The sequence below is a fragment of the Pan troglodytes genome, chromosome 4 (genome assembly GCF_028858775.2).
Source record: "Pan troglodytes isolate AG18354 chromosome 4, NHGRI_mPanTro3-v2.0_pri, whole genome shotgun sequence".
NCBI classification, from domain to species: Eukaryota; Metazoa; Chordata; class Mammalia; order Primates; family Hominidae; genus Pan; species Pan troglodytes.
Window position 1 is genome coordinate 134,625,953 of NC_072402.2, and position 14,156 is coordinate 134,640,108.

Here is a 14,156-nt window from a genome sequence, read left to right on the forward strand (position 1 = left end):
AATAACAAGAATCAACTGTAATGATTATAGCAAGAACAACTAAAAGTAGCTGGGTGTGGTGGCTCACACCTGTAATCCCAGCACTCTAGGAGGCTGAGGCGAGAGGATTGCTTGAGCCCAGGAGTTAGAGACCACCCTGGGCAACATAGGGAGACCCCACCTCTACAGAACAAAACAAAATGAACAACTCAAAGTATCTACTCAAAGTAATAAAGTACCAGTCTCTTGGTGCTTTAATAGCAGGGCTATCAACCCTTAACAACACCTGCACTGCATCTGCCATGATCTACACGGCAAGGGTTAGGAAACTGAGGCTCAGGATGGTTGAGTTTATCCTAAGTCACTTCTGAAAGAACTGCCAAGTGCTGGTTTGTGATAGATATTTCACAGTCAGAACCAACAGGGCTCACTTACTGTTAGGATGGAAGGGAAGGGAAGAAGGGAGTGGCTTAAAAATAATCCCAAGATATCAAGCCCTGTCACTCAGGAAGGTAGTAATGCCACTAGAAAAAAGAACAGACTGAGAATCAAATGTGTGCACTTGGTATGGTGGAATTTAATTAGAAAGGCAGGACTTGATTTTACTATAGATTTGGAACTCGTCCACAAAGATGCATTTATAGTCAGAAAAGAGGATGAGACACAATCCCCACCACCACCACCACCACCAGAAGAAAGTAGAACTTGAAAATGTTTGTATTTAAAGGAGTGAGGGTGCAAGGGAAAGCAAAGAAAGGGAACAAAAAACACATCCAAAACCAAGGAGAGAAGAAAAAAATTGCAGGATAACGGAAGCAAAAATGAATTTTCCATAAAGGCAGAAGAGATGGTCCATAGTATGAGACACTCAGAAAGGGCAAGCAGCATGAAGACTCAGAAAAGGTCACCACATTTGCTGATAGAATGTCATTAGTGACCTTTGGGAGAGCAGTTTCTGTCGATGATAGGGACTGAAGACAGAGAAAGAAATAGTGACTAGGAAATGGAGGCTGCAGATGTGGACTGCTCTTCGCTCTTCTCCCATCTGCAAATTCCAGAGGGACGAAATGGAATGATCACCTTAAAAGGAGAGTGGAACACTCTTGGAGACCAGAAAACGGAGACCACAAAAACTGGAACAGCAAGAAATGTGGTTTCAAAACACAGGAGAGACTGAAAAAGGAGGAACAAGCAAACCTCTCCCATGGAAAGAGAAGTCATTTCTTCTTTTTGAGACAGTGTGCAGCTTACATCTGCTGATCTGTAGAAACAGAAATCTAAAGTTCTCAGCTAAGTTCTAAACTGATAAACACGGTCATCTGAAAAATGAATAAACTGCAAGAAAGATTTGGACACTTGGTGTTTTCAGTCTCAGAGATAATATGTCAGGACATCCTCAATGCTGATGGGAGCATGTCTAGTCATTTAAGGAAATAACATTGTTGGGAAATAGACTACAGTTTTAAAGCAGGAATAGTTACTTGGCTACTTCTAAAAAGTTATGACCTAGAAATCTTGCTGAATCTGCTTTTGCCATTAATAATAACTATTTAGGAGCCGGCATTTTCAGGCAGACACCATGCTAATGTTCTTTACAAATAAAACCACAACAACAAAAAAACCACTTAAATCCCTCAAGTAGGTTAAATGTTTCCTATCCTTACTTGTCTGTTTTCCTTGTTTATCAAGAAATCTGGCAAATTTTTTATATACAGATGTTGCAGAAGCAAACTTCAGCCAAGCTTATGCTAAATTGTCACAAAACTCCAAATGAATGAGACCTGACTGCCTAACTCCACACCCTGGCTATACCTGAATACCCTTAATTTCCCATGCCCATAGGCATGGGAAAGTGGGCTAGGCAATTTGAATGCATCTTGATTAAGTCTCCTCAATGAAAAAATGCTTCCAGACATAAGATGTTCCAAACAACCTGTTCCAGGGAAATACTGTGTAGAAGCTGATGAGTAATAGCAGCTTGCTCAGCTAAGCCCAGCCATGAGAATTGAGTTATTAAAATTTGATATGCTAGGGAAGCTATTCTAACCCTGGGTCCAGCTCACAGCTGTCACGGTTCCTGTCCTGTCACTGGGTACAGCGGAAATTGCTCACCACCACCTGATACTCCTGTATAGAGGCCTCGTGCTGGACCTCTTGGTAACTGGAAGCCCTCTAGCTGCATCCCTACCCCCAGGGATTATGTAGTTGGCCTGACCTGGGTTCAGACCTCAACTATGTCAGGAAAGTGTGGTGCAAATTCAGGCAACTTAGCATTTCTGAGCCTGTAAAATGGGAGCATAAGGCTTTTGTAAGATGCAAGCAAGAGTGTATATGAAGCACTTAGCAGTGGATATGATACATAATAGGCTACAAAGACAATGCTTTCTATTACCCCTTACTACTATTTGCTACTTTATATGCTACGCAATTTAATGTTTCTATGGTTTATTCTTTTTAAGTGAGATTCCAGTAATCCATGTGCATCGTGGCAACTCAAATGATACAGAGGGGTGCAAAGAAAACCTTAATTTTCTCTTCCTCCTTTCCAGTACATCCTCCACTCTCCCTGAGGTATCCAATGGTAAGTTTCATAGGGATCCCTCACACCTTTCTCTTTCCTCACAGGAATACATATGTAATCATCAGAGATTGTTTTCCCTAAGTTCATACGCATTGTTTTTGTTGTTGTTTTATCAAAATGAAATCATAATGTCCTTAAAGTTACTCTTTCTACTTTCACAAACATCTCTCTTGGGTCAATATTATAAATCAACTTATTCTTTTGAAGAGCCACATGTTATCCAAAACAGCCTGTTAATATAATGAGTACATAGTATAATGCTACCGTAATCGACTCAACCAACCTCCTACTGATGGAAAGTTAGGCTACTTATAGCTTTGTTTATCTAGCAGAAATATTGTCATTAGTAATAGTAGTAATGTTCCATTATGGTCATAAGATTGGGCCACCAGAAATATCCCCGTTTTCGTGAGAAAACCAGAATTTATAGTTAAATCCTATATTCTGCATTGTTTTTTCTTCCTCAACTCCCCTTTCTCTCTCACATACCCCTCTATCTTCCCCTCCATCACCCTCCCTCTTTCTTCCTCTTTCCCTTCCCCACTTCCCTCCCTTTCTCTTTCCTCTGCAGAAAAACCTGGAAACAAGGGGACATTGAAGGTTTGTTTTTATTTCTGTAGTTTATTGGATCTGGCCATTGGGGATCCTATAGTTATTTTTGTGACAAAGTATTAGTTGTAAGAGGACTTTGCAATCCCTAAGCAAGAGGTCTTACAGAAATGAATTACCAGGTTGTACTCTCCCTGCTCAGTGGACACGCTGTCCCATCCCTGATCAGCTCATTCTATTCTATTAGTATCCTCAGGAAAATCAGAAATACAAGCATTCTCTTAAGCAGAGGAGAGTTCTTATTTCACTCTGGAGAAGAAACGTTGGAATTTTATTTTTACAATTTATGTTGTAAACTGCATCTTTGAGTCTGCAGGCTCAGAGGCATAAACTGTTTCCTAGAGTATTGTTTGCTCTCTTCTTCCCATAGCTTCTGCTTCTGGCACATGCCAGGATTAAGTTGATTGTAAGGACAGAGACCCAAAGTCTTACTCTCCCGTGGTGGTTCCCACAGCTGGCTAGTGCTGGACCCATGGTGGCAGTGGCAAGGGCTGGAGGAGGAGGATAGGGCTGGGCTCAGTGGGGTAAGTGCTGGCTTCCAGGGCAGGGAAGAGCTGGCTCAGACAAGCCCTCATCCCTCTGCCTGGCAAAGAGAAAATTAAATTTAGTCTAACACACTATATTCAGTTCAATTTACAGTGTTTTGGTCACTTTTAGTTTAAAAGTCTCTCCCAGGTATTAAGTCAAATTTACATCCTGTCAGCATTTGGGAACTACCCACCATTCAGAGTTTTCTCTCCAGGGTTCCCACAGATGCACACACACTTACTGATTCCAGGTATCTTGAGGTCTCACTCCAAGCAGAAAGGGTAGGTAGGTGGAGGGAGACTGTCTTTTTGTTGGTGCCTCTCCGAATACCCCTTCTCTATCCTCCTGGAACTGGAGGCATGGAAGATTCCACCTGCCTTCATTAGCCTCTCTGCCTTGGCCTTTGTTCTGCAAGGTGTACTCAGTGTGTACCTTGTCATAGGACAGCGAGCTTCTCCCTGGTCCAGGCCCACAGGAGTCTGCCATGCTAGCTCAAGCTTGCAGGGATTGAGTAAGCTTTGCCGTCTGCTTTCTCCCTCTGCCACCCTACCACCTCTGCTGCTCTGTCCAGCTCCCTAAGGGTTTCTGCTTAGGAAACTCCCATCAAAAAGTGGGTACTGGACCTTGTATTAATAGTCACTCCAAAACTGTCGAGAACATTCTCTGGAGATCACTTCTTGACTTTCTCCAAAGTTCCTCTCCTCTCTTTCCCAGTCCTTTTATTCCTTCTATCTTGGTGGCAAATAACCACCCCCCCAATCCCCCCCACCCCCACTAAACCAGTTATGCTTTATTTTCTACTTGGTATTGACTGGGAGAATCTGCCCCCAGGAAATATATTTCTTATCATTTAGAAGATGAAGGACACAAACTCTCTGGCTGTCAACTGTGAGCTTGCCTTCTATAATTGGGCACTGATGGGGGTAGGGACAGGCAAACAACCAGTTGGAGCAGGGAAGGCATCTTTTTGTGACATTTTACATCACCTTGTGCCATAATTATATAATTAATTTTGTGACCAGTTGCTTTACATCAGCTTCTCATTTGCTGGAGGAGGCAGCCCGTGTCATGGTGACAACATCCATGTTTTTATTCACTGTTATAGCTCTAACACTCTGCATGTGACCTGCCATGTAATAGGTGCTCAGTTAATGTTCGCTGGGTGAATGAAGGAGCCATCAAACCAGTGCCCAGGGTCAGAACCTGACCGCCTACAAAGGCGAGTTCCGTCAACTTCACAAGGGCTGACTGATGCTCCTTTAAGTCCTCATCCAAAGACCAGAGTTAATAATACTTGTGGCCAGGATAGCCAGATTGAGCAATTGGTAGAAGAGAGGCAAGGATTTGGGGAACCAGGTAGGACCTAGCAAAAGCAGATGGCTATCTGCTAACTACAAGTCTCCAAGTCTGAAATGCAAGTGTTTATGTCTAAATATGAAGAACAAGACTCTTTGTCTGCCAGTGCAAGATCCCAGCTGTCATCCACGGTCATTTTCTATACCTTACTTGAGTTGAATTCCAAAGGAAAGAGAGAAAAGAATCTAAATCCCATCCACTTTGCTCTTTCATTTGAAAGGGCTTTGTCTGTGTGCCTGGGTGCACGTGATTAAAATTCACAAGTGTGGAGCTCTCTCTTCATTTTTATAGACATTTGTTATTCCCAATTTTATGTGGGAGGCAGTGTAATATAATGTAAAAGGTTGAAATCCAAATTCAGCTACTTGTTAGCTGTATGGCCTGTTACTAAATTTTCTAAACATCAGTTTCCTTATCAGCAAAACAAGGGAATGGGCTTGTAATAAATACTAAATACATGTTAGCATATGTAACAGGCAGAAAGAAAACACACCTCACACTCTTGCCACTCCTTGGTCAATTAGTCTCATGAATGCCATGTAAACCCAATTGCATTCATTTCTTTATAAACTCATTCATTTGACAAACCCTTCTTGAGCCACCACAATACAGTTGCTAAGACCACAAGCTCTGGAGCTCCACTATCTAGATTTGAATTCTTAATATTTATGTACTGGCTGGGTCACCTTGGGCAAGTTATTTAACCTCTCCATTCCTCCAAACCCCCATCTGCAAAGCAAGTATACCAATAGCATTTATTTCATGGATGATTATGAGGATTAATTAGGTTCATGCATGAAGAAGTTGGCAAGTACCCAAACAAATGTTAGCCACTTTTATGACTATGAGCCAGGCATCATGCTAGGGGTGGGATACAGTGTTAAGTAAAAATAGATGCAAACTCTGACCTAACAAAGCTTACAACCCAGCAGGAAATGTGGCTTACAAATAATTACACAATATTCTTATAATTATAATCATGCTAAGTGCTAGGAAAGCAATGTAAAGAGGTCAATGGGCAGATGGACCAGAAACTTGATCTGGAATATGTGGAAAAGGGGCCTCCCAGTGAAGTGACAGTAAAGCTGTGCTTTGAGAATTAGAGAGATTTGGTCAGGCAAAAGGCAGAGGAAATGGCAGGTGCAAAGGTCCTGGGGTGGACAGAACCACAGCAAGCTAGAAAAACTGAGACTAATCTGGTGTTGTTGGGGGGAAACAAAGGGTGACCAGGCTGGAGGCGCAGGCAGGCACCAGATGGTGTGGGCCTTTGGAAGCAAAGTGAAGATTGCAGACTTGATCCAAAGAGTATCAGAAACCACCAAGGGGTTTTAAGCAGGGAAGTGATATGGCGACTTTCTCACTGTCTTTTTCTATCTTTAGAGCTACAAGATGAGATTAGGACATGCCCCTTTGGCTACTGAGGCATCCTAATGCTTTCTTTCTTCACAGCTTCGTTAGGTAATTCATCTCAGCAGTCTAAAAGCTAGGGACAAATCTGGGAAAACTCTAGGGCCTGAAAAATTTGATTCTTCAACCATTGCTGTCTAGCATTCCCCACTAGAGGATGCAATTCTAGAGGAAAATGGTAACACATATTTTTCTTTTCCAATTACACCCTCAGTGCTTACCATACCATAAGGTGTGATATAAATTGATCCATGCATAAATGGTGGCTGTTCAGAACCATCACCAATACTGACATCATTAGGAGCTCAAGAACACCAACCCCAGGTTCCTTTTCACTCTGGTCTTTATGATTTTCGTGGGTGGGACAGGGGCCTCTACATCGGCTTCCTCCTTTGAAGCCCTGGTGCGGCGTGAGTCAGTTATTTCTGATTTTAGGCAGCTCTGAGGTTCACAGGGACAAGATGTTGTGACACTGCTTTGCTTTATTTCTATAGTTTTCTTTGAGCAGCCATTTGTTCCCTCCTCTTGTACCTCTTTGAAAAGCTCCCGATTCCCCATGAAGGATTGAATTCATTTGCGTTACAATACATTGTGTTCTGAGCCAGAGTGTCTGTGCTGGTGAAACCTTCCCTTGATCAAACTCCACGACTTCTGTAGAGTGTTTGGAGAGGCACAATGCTTTTTTTGCTATGCCTGAGGAGTATGTTTCAAGAAGAAAACATTACATTCTCTGTGTAACAAATCATACCTGTCAGGTAGGCTGTCCATCTTAGAGACAATTAAGCACAAGCCCAAACTCTCTGCAGTTTTCCCTGGACCATAGCTGATTTCTCAAGGACTGATTAAACAGCAAATGCAATGTCTCTACAGACAAATATCGGTCATCTTCCCCTTCAATGGCTGAATTCTATCTGCAGCCAGAGCTCCTGCATGTCAGACCCCAACAAGGTTTTGTTTTACATTGCAAACACAAGCAGGCTCATAGAACCCTCTGCCCCGCCGACAGACTCCAGACCTCAGCTCGCCCTGCACAAACGCAAGGCTGTCCCTCCTGCCAAAATCCCAGGACTTGAACCAAATGTAAAAACAGTAGAGTTCAATTCAGGTTCAGTTTAGGGAATATTTTTATTTTCTGGTTGAATAATTCTAGAAAAGATATAGGTTTAGTCCTGAGTCCAGCTGGCTTATTGGATTTATGTATTTAAAAACAACTTTGATTTGCTTCATAGCTTGCTTTAAAATAACCTGGGCTCAATCTGATTCTGGGAATGAGAATGACCCATTCCCGCTTCTGCGTAGTGCTCAGTTCAAGACCCTGTGCCCTACATAGAAAGCTAAATGAAGCTCAGTTCTGAAAAATAAATCTTCCTAGTCTGACTGTGCTTGGGACCCAAGGACAATTGAAAAAGCCCCAAAGTTCCTTTTAAACAAAGAGTTGGTCTATAGATAATTTTAATAAAAACATTTTTACTTTTTGGCAATGACCATAGATCAGCCTTCCGTAGGACAAGGGAAGCCTGGGGGGGTGGTGGTTGTCGCTAGCAACTATCCTGGAAACTTGGCAGCTGATCTAAGTTATTCTAAGAAATAAAAAAATGACTTTTGTCCAATTCTAATCATGGGATTTGAGGGATCAGAGAGAAGCATTTAGCCCATCAGGGGAACTAAGATGTCTCCCCTTTTCTCAATCCTTCATTGTCTACATGTTCGTGATTCCTCTTGCTATACCTGGAACCAAGCATTGGGCCAAATATATAATAGGTGTTTTCTAGGTGTAAGTTGCATTAATTCCAACTCTTACCTTGTAGAAGTTAGGATTAGATTGGCTGCAAGAAACATAAATTCCCAAGAGTGACTTAAATGAGATTGAAACTGGTTTCTCTGTAGTGTAGAAGCAGTTCAGAGGTACATGGTCCAGGGCTGACTTGGCATCACTGTGATGGTCTAGAACCCAGTTTTCCCTCTGCCATTCATACTGAGTAAACCTGTTTCTCCACCAAGGAAGTAAGAAAGAAGGATGTTCCCCTCACTCTTTTTAAGTTACTCATTGTGAAATGTAACAGACATATAGAAAAACATAAAAATACATTATCATAAAACAAACATATAACCAATACCCAGGTCAGAAAATAGAATATTGGCAGCAGCCCAGAAGTTCCCCTCTAGGTTTTTGCCTCACCTTTCCCCTTACCACCATCACTCCCAAAAAGAAAACTACTAGGCTGACTTTAATAGTTGACAGTCCTTACTTTTCTTTATAGTTTTATCAGTTAAGTTTTATCCCCATAGGCTACAGCTTAGAATTGCCTGTACTTAAGATCTTTATAAGTGGAATCATGCAGTGTGTATAATTGTTTGTCTGATTTCTTTTGCTCAATATTGTGTTCATGAGATTCATCCATATTGTTGTGTGTAGAAATGGTTTTCACTGTTGTGTGCAATTCTAGTAAATGAACAGTAGTATCTCATTGTGCTTTTTATTTGTGCTTTCCTGATTACTAATGTAGTTGAGCACTTTTTTTGTGGCTTTTAGTCATTTGGATAACTTCTTTTGTGAATTACCTGCTTAAATCTCTCATCTATATTTTAATTAGCATTTTCTGTTTTATTTATTTATAAGAACTCTTTGCATATTCTGGATACAGTTTGTCAGTTATTGGGATATAAATATCTTCTCACACTTTGTGGCTTTGCCTTTTCATTCCCATAAGAGTGTATTCTGATGGTAAAAGTCCCTACTTTTAATGTAGTCAAAATTATCCATTTTTTTCTTTGTGGTTAGCAGTTTTGGTTTCTGGTTAAGAAATCTTTCTATGCCCTGAGGCCATAAGAAAATTTTCCTATGTTATTTTCTACAAGCTTTACTATTTTGCCTTTCGCATTTTCGGTCTACCATCCTCCCAAGATTGACTTTTATATATGTGTGAGACGAGGTCAAATAGATAGCCAGTAGTTCTAGTACCATTTGTTTAAAAAGTCATTCATTTCCTACTCCTCTGCAGTGTCACCTTTTCCATTAGTCACATCACATGTTCATATATGCACGGTTCTGTTTCTGAGCTTTCTATTCTAGTCCATTGATTTATTTGTCTCTCCTAGGTTTCAATCCTGCATTGTAAAAATTACAATGTAGCTTTATAGTAGATCTTAATATCCAGTAGAGCCTGTTTTTTTTCATTTTCTTCTCCAAAGATATCTTGACTTTTCTTGGCCCCTTGTATTTCTCTCTGTTTCAGGATCAGTTTGTCGAATTACCCATGCACACACATACGACGTAAATCTGGTGGACTCTTGATTGGAATTTCTTTAAATTTATAGATCAAATATGGGGAGAGATGACATCTATATAGTCCATAGTTTTCAAACCTGTGAATGTGGCACATTCCTCTTTTTAATTAGATCTTCTTTAATTTCTGTAAATAATATTTTACAATTTTCTGTGTGAAGTTCTTTCACATAGGTTATTCCAAGGTATTTGATTATTTTAAGGTTATTGTAACCATACCTTTAAATTTCATTTTCTAACGGGCATATAGAAATGTAATAAATGCTCATATTCTGATCTTGTACTGACAATTTTTTCGAAGCTTAGTTGTTAATTCTAATGATTCTTCTATAGATTACTGTGAGTCTTTTACAAATATAATTATCTCTATAATTAATGGCAGTTTTATTAATGAAAGTTTTCTACCTTTTCAATCCTTATACCTTTGTGTTTATTTTAAATTTCTTTCACTGTATTTGCTAAGACTTCCACTGCAAGATTGATTAGAAGTGACAATAGTGAGCATCCATTCTAGTTTGTGATCTCACAGGGAAATTTTTTAATATTTCACCACTAAGTTGATTGTTTGCTCTAAGTTATCTGTAAATATCACATTTCAGGTTAATAGACTTCTTCTATTCTAAATTTCCTAAGATATTTTAAAAATCATAAATGGATATTGAATTTAATTAACTGCTTTCACTGTATCTACTGAGACGATCATATAATGATCTTTTTTGTTGTTGTTAATGTAGGAAATCACATTGATTTTTTTTTTTCTAATGTAAAACCCAGCCGACATTCCAGGAATCAACCCAACTGGTTCATGAAATATAGAAAGTAGATTGGTAGTTACAAAAGGCTGGGAAGATACAGAGGAGGGAAAATTAAAAGAGGTATATAAATGGGTATAAATATACAGTTTGATGGAGGAAATAAGACCTACTGTTTGATAGATCAGTAGGATGACAATAATTTACAATAATCTCTTTTGTGTTTCAAAATAGCTGCGAGATAATAATTTGAATTTTTGTAGCATAAAGAAAAGCCACAAATTTAAGGTGATGGATATCCCAATTTTACTGATTTGATTTTTTCAAATTATGTAAATGTATTATCACATGTATCCTGAAAATATGTACATCTTTTTTTGTTTGTTTGCTTGTTTTTGAGACAGAGTCTCACTCTGTTGCCCAGGCTGGAGTCCAGTGGTGCAATCTGAGCTCACTGCAATCTCCACCTCCTAGGTTCAAATGATTCTCCTGTCTCAGCCTCCTTGGTAGCTGGGATTGCAGGTGCCTGCCACCACGTCTGGCTAATTTTTTTTTTTTTTTGTATTTTTGTATTTTAAGTAGAGATGGGGCTTCACTGTGTTGGCAAGGCTGATCTCGAACTCCTGACCTCAGGTGATCCACCCACCTCAGCCTCCCAAAAGTGCTGGGATTACAGGCTGTGTACATCTATTTGGTATCACTTTAAAAAAATTTAAAAGAGAAATAGCCTTTTAAACATATTACTGAAGTTGTTTTGCTAATATTTCACTTATAACTTTTGTGTCTATGTTCATGAATGATATTGGCTTCAATTAAATAATATTCTATTCTTAAGGTTCTTTCATGTTTTGATTGTATAGTTATCCTGGGCTCATAAAAATATTTAGAAAGTTATTTTTTTTTCCAGTGGCTGAAGCAATTTCTGTAAGATTAATGATATTTCTTCCTTAAATATTTGGTAGAATTCTCAAAGAGGCTTCTTTGTAGTAAGGTCTTATAGATTCAATTTCTTTAATGAATATAAGCTATTCAAATTTCCCACTTCTCATGTTAGTTTTAGGATGTATTTTCTAATAATTTCTCATTTCATCTAAATTTTAGCTTACTAAAAATTAAAAAATAATTCATAATAATATAACTTATCTTTTTAACATCTGCAGGATGTATACTGATATGTATCTCCTTTAGCCCTGCCCTTTATTAGGCAATTTTAAAACATGATCTCACAAGAAACTTGTCAATTTTATTAATTTTGTTAAAAAGCCAACATTCAACTTTGAGCCTATTTTGTCATGTAACATTTCAGGTTTTCTATTCTTTTTATGTACTTCCTTTTTTTTTTTTCTTTTAAAAAACCTTTTGGGTTTTAATACCTAAGTTTTTTCCTAACGTTTTTAGATGGGTTTTAACTTATTGATTTTTCCCAGACTTTTAAATTTTCCAATAAACACACAAAGCTCTAAATTTTCTTTTCAGCATGGCTTTCATTCCATGGGTTTTTGTATGTAATATTTCTATATGTAATATTTTCTTATAATCCCATTAAAATATTTTCTAATATCAATTGCAGATTGACTCATGGAGTTTTTTAGAGATGTATTTATTAATTTCCAAATAATTAGGGACTTTGGAGTTTTCATTTTGTTATCAATTTCTAACTTAATTGCATTATGGACAGAGAATATATTTTATATGATTTCAATATTTGGAATTTTTTGTTTTGTTTTTTGTTGTTGTTGTTTTTATATAGTTACAGGGTCTTGCTCTGTCACCGAGGCTGTTGTGCTGTGGCCCAATCATAGCTCACTGCAGCCTTGAACTCCTGAGCTTAAGTAATCCTCTCACCTCAACCTCCCCAATAGCTAGGGCTAAGGCTGACACCACCATGCCCAGTTAATTTGTTGTCATTGTTGTTGAGATGGGGTCTCACTATGTTGCCCAGGTTCACTATGTTTCCTGGTCTCGAGCTATGCTTCTGCCTCAGTCTCCCAAAATGCTGGGATTACAGGTATGAGCCACTGTGCCAGGCCCAATCTTTGGAATTTGTTGAGACTACTTCTTGGCCCAAGATATGGTCAACTTCTGTCAATCCATATATGCAATGCTTTTATATGTCCAATAAGTCAGGTTGAATAACCCGTTATTCAAATATTTATCACATATTAAAATTATGACTTTATATAATTGTGAATTTGACCATTTCTCCAGATTATTTTTTGCTTATTTAAAAAAATGAAACTATGATACTATAGTCAGATTTAAAACTGTCACATATTCTTAGTAAATTGAACTATAATTATATTTAAATTAAAATCACTTCTTTATCTCCAATAAGACTTTTTGCCTTAAAGTCTACTTTGATGTTAATATAATTATATTAACTTGTCTTGGTTAGTGTTTTCATGGGATATCATATCCCATCACTTTATTTTTCAACCTGTCTATGTCTTTATGTTTTATGTGGATCTTTTGTAAATAGGGTATAGTTTGATTTTTTTCCTTCCTAATCCACTATGTCAATCTTTCTCTGTTAATTGAATATTTAAATCCATTTGTAATTAAGAAAATTCCTATTACATTTGTGTTTTAATATTTTCTGTTTATCCTGACAGTTCTACATTTTTTCTTTTTTCTCTTTTCTTGATTTCTTTTGGGTTACGTATTTTTTTTATTTCCTATTTTATTTTGTACAATTTTTCAATTAAGCTACCTTTCATTATTTATTCATGTTTTAGTTATTCACCTAGAGATTATAACATGCATCCAGATCTAACATTACAACTTCTTTAACTATTCAAGGGCCATATAAACTCTAATTCTCTTATCTTGCATTTTTATTTATATATATTTTAACACGTAAAATCTATTTTTTTTATTTTACTTTACGTTCCGGGACACATGTGCAGCACGTGTCAGTTTGTTAGATAGGTATATGTGTGCCATGGTGGTTTGCTGCACCTATTGACCTGTCCTCTAGGTTCCCTCCCCTCACTCCCACCCCGTAACAGGCCTGGTGTGTGTTGTTCCCCTCCCCGTGTCGATGTGCTCTCATTTTTCAACTCCTACTTATGAGTGAGAACGTGAAGTGTTTTGTTTTCTCTTCCTGTGTTAGTTTGCTGATGATAATGGCTTCCAGCTTCATCCATGTCCCTGCAAAGGACATGATCTTATTCCTTTTTATGGCTGCATAGTATTCCATGGTGTATGCATACCACATTTTCTTTATCCAGTCTATCATTGATGGGGATTTGGGTTGGTTCCATGTATTTGTATGGTAAATAGTGCTGTAATATACATACATGTGTATGTGTCTTTATAGTAGAAAGATTTATATTCATTTGGGTATATACCTAGTAACAGGATTATTGGGTCAAATGGTATTTCTGGTTCTAGACTCTTGAGGAATTGTCATACTGTCTTCCACAATGGTTGAACTAATTTACATTCCCACCAACAGTGTAAAAGCATTTCTTCACAGCCTCACCAGCATCTATTGTTTCTTGACTTTTTAATATCACCATTCTGACTTGTGTGAGATAGTATCTCATGCTGGTTTTGATTTGCATTTCTCTAATGATCAGTGATGTTGAGCTTTTTTTCATATGTTTGTTGGCCACGTAAATGTCTTCTTTTGAGAAGTGTCCGTTGATATCCTTTG